Genomic DNA, 15,716 nt, shown 5'->3' with positions numbered 1-15,716 from the left:
TTTCTTGGGCCATAGAGCACCTTTTTACTGTTCTTGGTATTTCTATTACTTAATCACACAGAGCATGTCAGTAATAAAAAAAAAAGAGCACTGAAATAGAAATCAGAAAATTCTTACTTCTAAGCCCAGCCAAGCCCCTCAGTATTGATGTACACTTGCCCAATCTTATTATCTTGCTGACCTCATTATCCTTGTTTCTATAATTACTAATTATATCTGTTTTATCTACTGCAAATGGTTATAAAAATATTAGGAGTACAAGATTTGTGAATATAGGGTTATTAATTAAACTATAGTTGACATTCCAAAATGTTAGTTTATTAATACTTTTTACTAATATTTTGCCTTGAAATTATCTGTCAACTGTAACATCAATCCATATATTACCATTATTAAATTTTTCTTCCTTTTAAATTGTACCTTTGGACATGATAGAAAGACTGAAAAAGAGTCACAATCAAAACATTTATGCCTGACTACACCAAATTACTCCTCTTTCTAACAGAACTACATTTGAATAAACTGCCGACTGCTGGCACTGTGAATGGACTGGAAAATAATTTTGTTATTGAAGAAGTCATTTATCCACTGGAAATGTAACATAATTCTCACAGGTATAAGCCTTTCCCTAGTTCCAAATGTTGACAAAGCCCATGAGGATTAGGACTTTCATGAAAAAGGGACCAAGTAACTTTCACCAAATGAAAACGACTATCATGATTTCCCATCCATCTGTATTAGGGTTCTCCAGAGAAAGAGAACCAAAAAGGGATGTGTATGTGTGTGTATGTGTTTGAATATATGTGCAAAATGTATAGGAAAAGAAAGAGAGAATAAAACTTAGTATAAAAAATTAGCTCACATGATTGATATGGGAGGCTGATAAATCCCAAGATCTGCAATGGGCAAACAAGAGAACCAGAGCCGAAGGTACAAATTCTATTCTAAAACCTTTCTGACTCAAGAATCAAGAAAAACCTGTTTCAGTTTGAGTGTGAAGGCTGGAAAAAACCAGGATCCCATCTTAAGACAGGTAGGAGGAATTTCCTCTTATTTGTGGGAGGGTCAGCCTTTTTGTTCTATTCAGGTATTTAATGGAGTGGATGAAGCCCACTAATCTGATTTACCCAGTTTACTGATTCAAATGTTAATCTCACCCAGATACCCTAAAGGACATTCCCAGAATAAAACCTGATCAAATATCTGGGCACCCAGTGTCCCAGTCAAGATGTCACATAAAATTAACTATCACATCATCAAAGCTCACAGAAAAGGAGAAATGCCTTATTACATCCTAAAACTCCTTGGTAGACTTGAACGTAAGATGCAAAGTACAGTGGGGTTGGTTCAAGCAATCAAGGTGATTTAAGATCTAGTTAACAATATTACAAAGTAGTAAAATTGGGGCCAAATGAATAGCTCAATCTACACAGCCTAGAACAAAAAGCTCTGTTGGAAGAGCAGACAGATGGAAGCTCTTTGGGTTGTATCTGTCTCCACTGGCCCTGAATCCTGCAGGCTAAGCTTCTTTAACTTTGAATCCTGTACCAATTCTCCTCTCCTCCAACCCCATTCCCATAATGCTGTAAGTTTACTATAAGTGTTTTGAGGGCTCTTGGACAACACACCCACAATTCATATTTTATTCCACATACTTAGCAAAATACAACTATTTTCTCTGGATTGAAGGAGTTATTCCTATTTAATTAATAATTTTCTAATTCATGATTGTCTACATAAGAGTATTATTAATTCTTACATGGAAGATTTGTTTTAGATTTAACAATTCTTGTTACATATTACTATAAAAACTTTATTAAATACAATTCAAAAGGCAATGATTTAACTAAAGTTGTTCTTATTGACTTACACTGAAAATCTAATTCTGAGATTTTTAACAACTGTATTACTATTTAGTGAAATATATAAAGAAAACTGTCATACTTGGTAAATACTCAAACTGACCTTTAACTTCTAACTAGTAAAAAATGAAATCAACAGAGATGTAAACACAGGCAACAAATATAGATGTGTGTGTCTTGTGTGTGTGTATATTCTACTAAGTAAAAATAATATGAACATTTGCTATCTTCATAAAAAGATATAACAACATTCCTACTGTGTTTAGTACAGAACAGTAAAACTGGGTACATTTTTAAAAACTGTGATGTGTATAGTTTTCTACTGTTTATATACCATATTATAACAAATTTGGTAACTTAATACAAATTGACTATGTTTATAGTTCTCCAGGCCATAATTTTGACATGGTTCCAACTGGGCTAAAATCAAGGTGTTGGCAGTACTGCACTCACTTCTGGAGGCTCTAAAGAACCTGTTTCTTTGTCTTTTCCAGTTCATAGACCTGCCTGCTTTCCTAGATTTGTGGCCCTTTCATCTATCTTCAATGCAAGCAAGGTAGCATCTCCCTGTCCCTTCTCCCATCCTCACATTCTCTCTAACCGTTGTTGAGAAAGTTTCTCCACTTTTAAGGACTCAAGTGATTAAATGCACCCCATTCACATAATCCAAGATAGCCCTCCATCTCAAGTCATTCACATTAATCACATCTGCAAAGTCCCTTCTGCCATTTAAGGTAACATGGATTTTGCCATTCTCAGGATCCATGGACTAAGAAGTGGACAATTTTGAGGGCCATTATTCTGCCTACCATGTGTTATAAAATTACTTTAGAAATATATGTTAATAGATAAAGCCCTCTTATGTTTTGTGAGGTTTTGTTTTCCTTTTCAGCAAAGTAATCTGTACACAATTAGCTCCTTTCAATTGGGAAAAATAGAAAACACTTTCATGTGAGAACTTGGAACCAGAACATATTTAAAGAAAAAAAAAGTTACAGCATTAACTATATATCCTAATTAATAGCTCTTCTTAATTACTAATAGAGCAGTCTGTATTATAACTGAAATCAATTTGTCTTCATTTTTAAAATATTTTCTGCACAGTTGTGGCTTGATAATTAAAACACTGGGTCCAGGAACCATCTCCTTCTAACTCAGAGTCATTATTGTCTGGTGAAGTCATTAACTTGGATTAATTAGGTAAGAGTGGTATAATAATCTGTGGATGACTTCCAGCTCTTGGGAGAGCACTGAGAAACTATTTCTGTTATGTTTAGAGTAACATATAAATTCAAGCACCATTAAATCAGGTGCTGTATTTCCTTTGGTTCACTTCTAGGGCAGTACCTATAACACAATATATGGTGAGTAAATATTTTTGAAGGAACAATGGAAAATTAAATGAGTTAGTATTAAAGTATAAGACGACTTAGAAAAAGTTAAGCATAAAGGTAAGTTAAAATTTGGATGTTTCACATTACTTCAATTTGCTGAGACAAATGGTAATTTTAGCATTGTTTCTTAACACAAGCATGGTGGCCAGTTTGGAGTATTTAATGTGCAATATATTTGGATCTGCTGCATATATAGAACTTCTAAATGTGTTAGGTCATTGATCTTCTTTCCATATCTACTGATGACTGTTCAGATACTTATTAAGTAAAAGATTAGGTTTTATGAGGCTGCAGAAATAATAAAGCAAATAAATGTAATAAGATCAAATTTTTTTTCTGATGCTCTCGTGTTAGATGTTATAAGGAATAGTTTGCTTTGCTGAAGAGAGCAGTGCCATACGAGGGAAAGTAAGTTCTCTGAAGTCCATTGAAACTAAATGCTTGCGGACTTTAAACAGCACTAACTACTAAAGCAGACCAATCATGCTCTCAAAAACAGGCTTTTCAATTCAGACATCATCTATCCCTTCCTCTGAAGCAAGTCTTGTGAAGAGAAAACTCATAGAAGAGAGAGGAAATAAATCCTACCAGAGTCTTTTGGAGAACTTGACATAGAAATAGCCTGCAAAGCACTTGGCTTCATACCAGCTCAACTGGTAGCAGCAGTGATGTGGCCTTTTCCACACTCAGTAAGGTGTTTTTGTTGATTTTTCTTAATTACATTCTGACTGAAAAACATGCCTTTTAGCACTGGACTGTCTACAGAAAGGATAAGAATAGTTATTTAACACTATACCCCAACCTGATTAATTTGTAGTCCTACTTAATGTCAAATTCCATCAACATAGCACGTCAGGTTTTTACCTAAATGTGTGTGTGTGTGTGTGTGTGTGTGTGTGATTAAATATTTCTTCCAGTGACTAGAATAATGCTTGGCACATAGAAATGGCTAAATATACATTTAAGTGACTAAAATGATATTTCTTCCCAAACAGAATTGTTATTTTGCATTTTCAATGGGTTTAATATTTTAAAAACATATTTTGATATATTTTTCATTTCGGTATGTCTTTTTTTTTCTTTTCTCTAGAAACCCTCTGCTATCTATAGTAAGCCACATATATCATTGTTCCAGTGATAGAGAGGATTAGAATAGACTAGAATAAAGAGTCCCAGCAATTCTGTGTCAAGATGCTAGTCTTACAAACACAATTTAAAAATGGGCAAAAGGAAAAAATAAATACATACACACATGCATACACACATACACATGGGCAAAAGATTTGAACAGACACATCTCCAAAGAAGACATACAAATGGGCAACAAGTACATGAAAGAATGTTCAATATCACTAATCATTTGGGAAATACAAGTTAAAACCACAATGACATACCACTTCACACCCAATAGAACTACTATCAAAAAAAGAAAAAACAGAATAAAACAAACAGAAATTAATAAACAATGGGAAAGATGTAGAGAAACTGGAACTCCACTATGAAAAACAATATGGTAGCTCCTCATAAAATTAAAAACACAGTAACTCTATGATCCAGCAGTTCCACCTCTAGGTATATACCCAAAGAATCGACAGCAGGGACTCAAGCACATATTTGTACACCCATGACCAATGTTCATAGCAGCAGTATCAACAATAACCAAAAGGTGGGAACCAATCAATGTCCACAAACAGATGAATGGGTTACAAAATGTTCTACATATAACAATAGAATATTATACAGTCTTAATAAAGGGGTAATGTGCTTTGAAGATGGAGGGAAGGAGCCACAAGCCAAAAAAATACAAGCAACCATGAGGAGCTGAAAAAGTCAGGTAAACAGATACTTCCCTCAAAGCCTCCAGGCTTGCCGACACCTTAATTTCAGGATTCTAGCTCCCAGAACTGTAAAAGACTAAATCCATGTTGTTTTAAGCCAGCCAGTTTGTGGTAATTTGTTACAGCAGCAACAGGGAACTAACTCTGCCCTCTCCTATATACGGTAGGGGACTATGTGAGGGCAGACTCACAGAGTTTTGCCCCATGATATAAATGAAATACTTGAGGGTTTGGGGAGGCCCCAGAATGAACAGCTTGAGAGATAATGGGAACAAATGATGAACCAGAAGAGGCCTGGGGCTTGGGGAGCCACCAGAATGAACAGTTTGGAGACGAACATGAACAAATGATGGACCAGAAGAGTCTGGCCTGGGGTTAGAATAAAAGGCCAGAAGTGGGAAAGACCTCATGACAAGAGAGCATGTCCAAGACTAATGACCTCAGTGGTGGGTACTAATGGGTACCCAAAAGGATGATCAAGGCTCAGTCAAACTCAACAAGGATAAGCACCAGAAGGCCAAGCACAAGAACAGAGTATCAACACCATTCAGCAGACTAGTTGAGACCAGAGGCAGTCCCCAGATCAAAAGCTTATTGCTATCTAGTAATGCCATGTGGATTGTTAAAGTCCTTCAGCATTGAGTAATTCATTCATTCTCTCAGCAAATAATTACCAAATGCCAGTTTTATGTTCTAGGAACATATCAATGAGCAAAATTTACTTTTTAAAACTGTTCTCATGGAGCTTATATTTTAATGAAGAGAAATAAACAGTAAGTTAAGTAATTGAACTATATTTATTATGAAGATAGGACTAAGAATTTACTGATGAATTAGGGGAGTGTGTCAGAGAGAGATTAAGAATGACTTAACACACACACACACACACACACACACACAAAGAATGCTTTAATACAAAATAATGGTGCTCAGTAATTAAAATAAATGAACTCTTAATACAACATGGCTGAATCTCAAATAGCTGTATATAGTGAAAGAAGCCAGAAAAAAAAGAGAACATATTCTATAATTTGATCTACATAAAATTCTAGAAAATGCAAATAGTCTAAGTGACAGAAAGCAGATCCATGCTTTTTTGGGGTTGGGGAAGAGGTAAAGAGGAAGTAATTTCAAGGATGTTTTTAGAGGTGATGGACATATCCACTATCTTGCTTATAGTGATGGTTTCACAGGGTTGATAATTTTATGTGTAGACTGGGCCACAGGGTGTCCAACATATCTGATAAAACATTTTTCTGGACGTTTCTGGATGGTAACAATGGAATTGGAAGACTGAGTATTGCAGATTGGCCTCCCCAGTGTGGATAGACTTCATCCAATCCATTGAAGGTCTCACTAGAACAAAAGGCTGAGTAGGAGAGAATTTGTTATGACTGCCTCTGAGCTGCACCAATGTTCTCCTGCCTTCAAAACTGGGGTCAGACAGGAAATATATTAAGGCTCTCTTGGGTCTCCAGCTTGGTGACTACAGATCTTGGTACTTCTCAACCTCCATAATCAAGTGAACCAATTCCTTATAATAAATATCTCTATCCTCCCTAGTCCTGCCTACCTCCTCTCTATCTCTTTCTGTGTTTTATCTCTTTTTTTCTGTAAGTCTCTTGGGATTGTATGTAGAAGCTGTTCTCATTAAACACCAAACATATGCTGGTCTATCTACAAATTTAGTTTCATATTCTACTTAACAATTTAAATAAACTGAAATATGTCACATATATATCTCCCTATCCTATTGGTTCTGTTTCTCTGGAGAACCAAGACTAATGTAATGGGTATCTACATGTGTCAAAATTTATCTATATACACTTTAAATATGTGCAGTTTTAAGGAACTAAAAGTATAGATTTTTTTTATTTATCAAGATGGGAAAGACTATCAATGTAATGAGTCATGAAGAAGGGCTCAGTTTGGAATAAAAAGAAAAAAACTATTCCCTTTGTACTCTATGCAGTCTACTCAAAGTGGCTCACTTATTACCAGATGTATGTGGGTTTTCCACATCAAACAACTTTCCAACTCTCAGGACATCAACTCTATATCCTACAATTTATTTATGACACTAACTACCTAGAATTAGCATAGACCCTATAAGTTGAGGGTTCATACCCACAGGACTGCCACCCATTTCAAATGCCAATCACAAGTGGTAGATCTCCAGGTTACCTACACTTCTGTCTGATTTAGCCACAAGTTAAGGGTGCTATGCTCCCCTCCTTAAGTGTGATAATTTGCTATACTAGCTCACAAAAATCTGGGGAACATTTATGTTTACCATTTTATTATATAATGAAGGATATGATAAAGGAAATGGATAAAGAACTATATAAAGAGATATAAGAGGAGGTCCAGAAGAGTCTCAAGCACAGGAGCTTCTGTCCCTATGGAATTGAGGTACACTACCCTCCTGGCATATGAATGTGTTCACTAATCTATAAATTGTTCTCCAAATGCCATGCTTCAAGAATTTTATGAAGGCTTCATCATGTAGGTATGATTGACTATTAACTCAACTTCCTCTCTCAGCTCCTCAGAGGATAGGGGATGGAGCTGTAAGTTCTACATTTCTAATCATGACTTGGTCCTTCTGGTTACCAGCCCCATGCAGGAGTTCACCAAGAATCACCTCACTAGAGTAAAAAATATTCCTATTACCCAAGAAATTCCAAGAGATTCAGGAACTCTGCATCAGGAATCAGTGTCAAAGACCAAGTATTAGAACAAAATATGCTCCTAGCAGTAATGCCTAGGAAATTACAAAGGTTTTAGTTCTGGCCAGGAACCAGGACACAAATAAAAATATGTATTTCTTATTACATCACAGTGTAACATAAACATGCTACAGTACACATATTTACCAACCAACCAAGTGAATTGTTTTGTTGGGGACTGTATATTCAAGTCTAGAGTTCAGAATTGAGACCAGAACATGAGATAAATTTGGAAAGCGTCATACTGAATAACATTCCCAAGGAAATAACTGTACTTAAAAAACAGAAGTCTGGGAACTGGGTATTCTTTTATTTAGAGTTTGAGGAAAGTAAACGGCAAAAGACATTCAAAAGTATAGTCAATGAAGGCAAGACAAACCAGGAGAATGTGCTCTATGCCACTCAAAAGAAATGCTTCAGATACAGAAGAGTAATTTAAATTGATGATGGCAAAGACTTGACTGTTAAATTTAACAAAGAAGGGGCAGCCTGGGTAGCTCAGTGGTTTAGTGCTGCCTTCAGCCCAGGGTGTGATCCTGGGGACCGAGGATCGAGTCCCACATCAGGCTCTGTGCATGGAGCCTGCTTCTCCCTCTGCCTGTGTCTCTGCCTCTCTCTCTCTCTGTTTCTCAAATAAATAAATAAATAAATAAATAAATAAATAAATAAAATGTCAAAAAATAAAATAAAATGGATTTAACAAAGAAGAAACCACCATTAACAGCAATTTCTTAGGGTGAGGTAAGGAAAATATTGTGACTGGTGTGGGTTAAAGAGAGTAAGTTGGGGAGAAAGTGAAGACAGACAGCACTGATGACTTTTTCTTTGGAGATTTAATAGAAAATAGAATAAAGAAATGAGGAGTTAGCCAGAGACTGATATGAAGCCAAAAATATATATTCTTTTTAATATGGGAGCAACATATTTAGTGCTGATGGAAGTGATCCAGTAAAGAAGAAACATAATAATGAAGGAGAGGTGGAGAGAATGTCAAGTGAGGTACTTAAAGTAGGTGAATGCAGATGGTACCTAGTGGACAAAAAGAGGGATTAATCTTATAGAGGAACACAATGACTCCACACATAGTAATAGTAAGGAGGGCAGAGTAAATGAGCAAGATGTAAAGTACATGACCAATATGGTGGCGAGTGTTTGTGAAATTTCTCTTCTGAATACCCCTATTTTTTTTTCATAAAAATAAGTAAACCATGTCTTCAGCTGAGAGTGATACATGAGAGGAGGTGCTGAAATTTAAGCAGAGAAAAGAATATGACATGGTCATTAACTGACATGAACAAATCAGAGAATGCATGGTGACTTCAGGGCAGTACAATGGGCCTACATGAGATTAGTGGCCATGAACTGAAGCCTTGACAGCAGGGCTGTGTATTTTTCCCTAGCAAAATCTGGCTATGCTGAAGTAGACATAGTGTAGTCAGAGGACTATACTTAAAAAGGTCTGATGTTTTGCCAGGTAAGTACTATAAACCATGCAAGAGCAAAACACTTGAGAATGTATCCAAAGGAGGGACTGAAATGAAAGATCATGAAATTAAAGTGCACAAGAAAGTAATTGAAGATCCAGGAGTGAATGAGGGATGATGGGGATGAAACTGAAATAAGTCAATAGATTATATATTCTAATGAAGTGGAAGACCTATAGAGAGAGTGAGCCAAAAAATAGTAGTCAGAGAGATTCATATTTGAAGCTGAGATTCTGGAGCAGTTGGGGTTATCAGTATGTTAACTGTCTTGGGAGTGGTTAGTCAATGAGATGGTGTAGAGGAAAAGATCCATTTTTCAAGAACAGGTAAATAAACTGAAGGAGCAAGGTGTGAAAATAATATACATGGACACTGAAATTAGAATAAATAAGGCAGAAGTAGTATTAGAGACTGTGACCATGAAACCAATCAAAATCTTTAACAATGATCAGAAATGTCATGTGAATCAATAGATGACTATAACAAGGCATGGTAGAGAGTATTATAATCTAGTAATATGAGGTTTTACTTTGTGTCTTTTTAGAGGGGAGAGAGGAAGAATAGTCTAGAAGTGACCATAAGGATCTAGGTTCCTTTGCTTATATTGGTCCAGTAAAATGAATGGAGATGAAGAGGAAAAACCCTCCACTGGAGATAGAGTCCATTTCACATAGAGAAGACAAACAAAATGACATTCAGATGAGAGACTGAGTATACAACGGATTTTGATGAGAAGAATCTGAGTTCCAGAGACACAGCAGAAATGTTTCAGGATTTGATGAGGGGTGAGAAATGCTATCAGAAAGAGCACATAATGAGCCATATGCAGACCACAGTCTGGGGTGTAAAAATTGTTGTCAGTGACATGTGCTTATGGAGATTGGTATAAACAAGGATATTAACTTGGTTTCAGGAGATAGTGGTAAGTCAAGGAGTATCAGTGGGAAAGAAAAGCTATGAGGATTCACTAGGAGCAGGTGGAGTTCTGGGGCCCCTTCTGTAGCCAGTGAAGGGGGCTCTGCAAGGAGGGGGAGATACAGACTTCAAAGAGTGTGAAGAAAAGAAAAGAAAAGAGAAAAGAAGAAAAGAAAGAAAAGAAAAGAAAAGAAAGAAGAAAAGAAAAGAATAGAAAAGAAAAGAAAAGAAAAAGACACAGAAGGAGGGAGGGAGGAAGGGAGAAAAGAAAATATTAAAGAAAACTCATAGGGAGCTCAAACTTTGAATGGACTGAATACTTATCTGAAAGTACCTTATAAAGCAGGAAAAATGAAATTACCTTCATAATTTTTAAATTTACAATTTATTTGGTCAACCATGGAAATGAGGGCACATGAAAAGTTTATTTCAGCTATAATATAATATAGATTGCGCCTTCTCTTAATGAACACATGAAAAGTAATAAATGCATTCTGATCACATTACATGTGGGGACTCATTCAAGATTCCTAAAATTCTGTTTGCAGCAAATATCTGCATATCACGTGGTTCTGTATCTTGGAAAGAACAAAAACAGGGCACCTGTTAGAAGATGATGAACTGGTAGTTGGATACATAAATTTTAAAGAAAGGTATGAGCTGAAGATGAAAATTTGGGTGTTCCTGGTATATATAGAGTAAGAGGTAAAAAGATAGAGATATAGCTACAGATACAGATATAGTTACAGATATAGATGTCGTCTAAAGGAAAATAGTGCAAGGACTGAGTATATATAGAAAAGAAAGAAGACCAAGTTCTCAGCCCAAGGCATAGTCAAGGATCTGGGAGTGCAGTCACTTCTTGTGGTGAAAGACTTACCTGGGGCAGCCCGGGTGGCTCAGCAGTTTAGCGCCGCCTTCAGCCCAGGGTGTGATCCTGGAGTCCCAGGATCGAGTCCCACATCAGGCTTCCTGCATGCAGCCTGCTTCTCCCTCTGCCTGTGTCTCTGCCTCTCTCTCTTTGTGTCTCTCATGAATAAAAAAATAATAATAATAAATTTTTAAAAATCTTAAAAAAGAAGAAAGACTTACCTGGTGATCATGCTATTTCCTGGCTCTAAAATGAGGTACAGAGGGAGACAGAAAGTGAGAGAAAAAGAGTCAGAGAGAGGGGGAGAATCTAAGTGCATTCAAATATTACACAGACTTTAAACATAAGGTTCTATAGAGAAAAAAAATCGGCATTAGAAAATTTTCCTATTATAATGTGAAGATATAATATTAAGCAAATAAAGAAGGATAAAAAACTATATGTGAATTATGATCTGAGGTGTGTTTGTATGTGTAGATGAGCATGAGTTGGAGTATGTATATGTTAAATTATGACTTAGACACATTTAAATCAAATACGCTCAACACTGAATCTTAATTTTGCTATCAGAAATCAATTCCTTTGTGAACTATTTCTTTAACAGTAGTATAAAAATTAAATTATGCTGTATATTGATATTTTAGCCACTTCTAATTTAAAATTTTGTCTATTTCAAATAAACATTTATTACAACTTAAGTATTTTTATTTTCTCAGTCATTACTTGGTAATCTTTCTTGATCATTCCTTCTACTGCCAAAGATAACCTTCTCCAATTCTACTAGAATTTTTTTTCTCTTGACATAATAACAATTTTAACAATCAAAAGAAATTTTAAATGGGTCAAATTCTTGTCCCATCTTCCAAAGTTCTAATAGTGATTAAGCAAGGTGATGTGTTAACATTTTAGAAAACTATAATGTATGCTATAAATATATTCTCCTATTTTCAGCTCACTGGAATGCACTAAACAATTGTTTTCAAAAAAAACAATTGTTTTCAATTTCTGGTTACATTTTAAAGACTGTGATAATGAATCGTGCACATGTTTGAGTCCATGTGTGAAAATCTGCTTACTGAAGAAAAGTGCAACTCTCTAGGTACAATCAATCAGAAAAATGTGGAACTTCTCTCTATAAAGACCATGTTAGAAATCCTCTGGAGAATGGACACAGGACAGTATGTACAGTTTGAAAATGATTACAAAATGATACTGATATACACCTCATCTCCCCTCCCCTCTCAGATTATGAATCACTTCTCTCTGCTGTCTATGTCATATTATTGTAGCAAATTAAGTCACCGGAAAGAAACATGATTGAACTGCATTATCTCAGTCCCCATAGAAGTGTCTTTACTACTATGATTTTATGTCAGCGTTTGCTCTAATAAAGAGCTATACAGAGATATTTCTGCATCTGCTGTAAAACTATTAAATACATTGCCCATGACTTTATTCAATGTCCTTTACTAGCAAGTACAAATGGTAGAATTTAATGCCAAAGATGTTTATTTCTGAATAATCAGTCTTCTATTTTATCAAGACATTAATAGATAATCTGTCATCTTTGGCTTCCAGGAAACAGATTAAATTTCAGGCTTAATTATGGAAATGTCTCACAATTCCTTTTCCTCTCTTTTCTCTATGTTTCCTCATATCTTTTACATCATTGTTAATCTTCTAGCTTCATTTAGCTAAATAGTATTATACGCATTTTAAGGGAATTTTAAAGTAGATGAAGTATAATAATTTTTTTAAATAAGAGGACTGAAGTCCAGAAAATTTCAAATAAGTGAAGTAAAGGGAGAAAAAAAAATAGGGCTTGCATCAGGGCAATAGTATGATCAGAGGCCACTTAAAGAAAGAGGCAGGGATGAGCGCTGAACCACCATCAATGAAGAGTAATGAGAAATATAGGAGAGAAGGTGAGCAAGGGGTTACACTAGGTGGGAGTGATGGGACATTTTGATTCAGCAACCCAAGCAACTCCATAACTCCTGATAAATTGTGAATGAAAGTAGAGAGAATGCAAGAGGACATTAAGTTTAAATACAATGCCTGAAATTTTCTCAGAGAGAAAAGTGATTTTAGCAAGGTGTGGCTGTCTTGTGAAATTCTCCATGTTCCACACAATGTTTTTTTGGAGGATGACAGAGCCTACCTAATACAGAAGGGGACCTGTCCCAGACACCCCATCTTGCCCATATCCTTAGAAGGCAGACCACTGAAATACAAGTTATTTCTTAGTTAAATTATACCATGTTATCAGACTGACAGAAAATATCTTTATAAAAGTCCATGTAGAGAACTTAGAAATGTATAAAAGGGAAGCAAATGAATTATTAAAGATCTGTGTTCTTTCTTAAATACTAGAGTTATTTCTATGATTAGACACACTATGATACTATAGTTTCTTTTGGGTTGACCTAATAGTTCTCTGAGTTTGGCAGATCCCTCTGACCATCCTCAAGGAGTTTTGTCTGTCTGTGATACTTGTAGCCTGAATAGTTCCAACACACCATATTTCCCCATAGAAGTGGTGCCACCATTAGAAGCTGACACATAGGCAGTGTTTTCATCTCCTGAACTCCTGGTAATGACCTCTAAAATGCTGTGAAGGCTTCAAGCAATGCTCCAGTAATTAATATAGTGACAATAAACTCCCACCATGTTTCCATGCTTATTCTGGACAGAACTTATAGTTCCATATAATCTCGGTGTCCTTGCTTATCACTCCAGGGCACCACGAGTCCTCAGAGCATTACACTACACATTTGAGAGTTTTCTTCTGCATGATAGATGAAACTTCATAGATTAATCTGCTGCTAAAATTATTTATATAGTATGTTTTGCCTTAAAAAGGAAGTTTCTTTTCTCTCTCAGACCAATGGAAAAGAGGAAACCAAGGGAGTTATGCACAGAATATATTTAGAAATGGTCTGTCTCGATACAACGCTCCGCCGCCGCTGCTGTACCCCCCGGACTGCGCGCCAGCACCCCCCGGCCGACAACTCCGCCACCGTGGAGGACATGAACGAGGACAGCAACATAGAGGAATTCGCAGAGGGATCCAAGAGCAAGAGCAACGCGAGCAAGAATCAGCAGGATGACGGTAAAATGTTTTTTGGGAGGCTTGAGCTGGGATGCAAGCAAGAAAGATCTGACTGAATATTTGTCTCGATTTGGGGAAGTTGTAGACTGTACAATTAAAACAGATCCAGTGACTGGAAGATCAAGAGGATTTGGATTTGTGCTTTTCGAAGATGCTGCTAGTGTTGATAAGGTTTTGGAACTGAAAGAACACAAACTGGATGGCAAGTTGATAGACCCCAAAAGGGCCAAAGCTTTAAAAGGGAAAGAACCCCCCAAAAAAGGTTTTTGTGGGTGGATTGAGCCCAGATACTTCCGAAGAACAAATTAAGGAATATTTTGGAGCCTTTGGAGAGATTGAAAATATTGAACTTCCCATGGATACAAAAACAAACGAAAGAAGAGGATTTTGTTTTATTACCTATACAGACGAAGAGCCAGTAAAGAAATTGTTAGAAAGCAGATATCATCAAATTGGTTCTGGGAAGTGTGAAATCAAAGTTGCACAACCCAAAGAGGTATATAGGCAGCAACAGCAACAATAAAAAGGAGGAAGAGGTGCTGCAGCTGGTGGACGAGGTGGTACTAGGGGTCGTGGACGAGGTCAGGGCCAAAACTGGAACCAAGGATTTAATAACTATTATGATCAAGGATATGGAAATTACAATAGTGCCTATGGTGGTGATCAAAACTATAGTGGCTATGGCGGCTATGATTATACTGGGTATAACTATGGGAATTATGGATATGGACAGGGATATGCAGACTACAGTGGCCAACAGAGCACTTACGGCAAGGCATCTAGAGGGGGTGGCAATCACCAAAACAATTACCAGCCATACTAAAGGAGGACATTGGAGAAAACAGGAGGAGATTGCTTAAAGTTAACCCATCTTGCAGGACGACATTGAAGATTGGTCTTCTGTTGATCTAAGATGATTATTTTGTAAAAGACTTTCTAGTGTACAAGACACAACCGTGTCCAACTGTATATAGCCGCCAATTAGTTTCCTTTGTTTTTACTTTGTCTTTTGCTATCTGTGTTACGACTCGGTGTGGATTTGTGTTTATACAAATTTTATTTGTATGACTTCATGTTAAACCTCAAATAAATGCTTCCTTATGTGATTGTTAAAAAACAAAACAAAACAAAACAAACAAACAAACAAAAAGAAATTGTCTGTCTCTTAAAAAAAAGAAGAGGAAAAGAGAAAAAGAAATTACCTCTTATTATTATTTTTTTAATGACAAGTTTTCGAGATGGCAAAGGCATTATCTTTTTTAGTGTGTTGTTTGGATAGATTCTATTGTTTGTAAATAAAAGCCAAAAAGGGAATAGCAGTGCTAGAACACAAATATTTGTTTGAAAACCACAAAACAAATACGCTAAATAGATTTCATAACCTTATGTACGTGCATATCTTGTTTTGTTTTAAAGTTTGGTAGAACTATTGTTGCAATTACAGAATGCAGAAATAACTCAATGAAACTGCAGAGGAAACCCTTATTCAACACTTTGCTTTGCTCTCCCCT

At 36.2% G+C, this 15,716-nt stretch overlaps 1 pseudogene; it reads left to right on the top strand.

The window, feature by feature from the left end:
* The first annotated feature begins 901 nt into the window (after nucleotides 1-901).
* Nucleotides 902-15,319, top strand: LOC129500016 (heterogeneous nuclear ribonucleoprotein D-like; annotated as a pseudogene).
* Nucleotides 15,320-15,716: the final 397 nt, after the last annotated feature.

The sequence above is a fragment of the Nyctereutes procyonoides genome, unplaced genomic scaffold (genome assembly GCF_905146905.1).
Source record: "Nyctereutes procyonoides isolate TBG_1078 unplaced genomic scaffold, NYPRO_anot_genome, whole genome shotgun sequence".
Classification (NCBI taxonomy): domain Eukaryota; kingdom Metazoa; phylum Chordata; class Mammalia; order Carnivora; family Canidae; genus Nyctereutes; species Nyctereutes procyonoides.
Note: the sequence above shows the minus strand (reverse complement) of the source record. Positions and strands in the feature narration are given on the sequence as shown.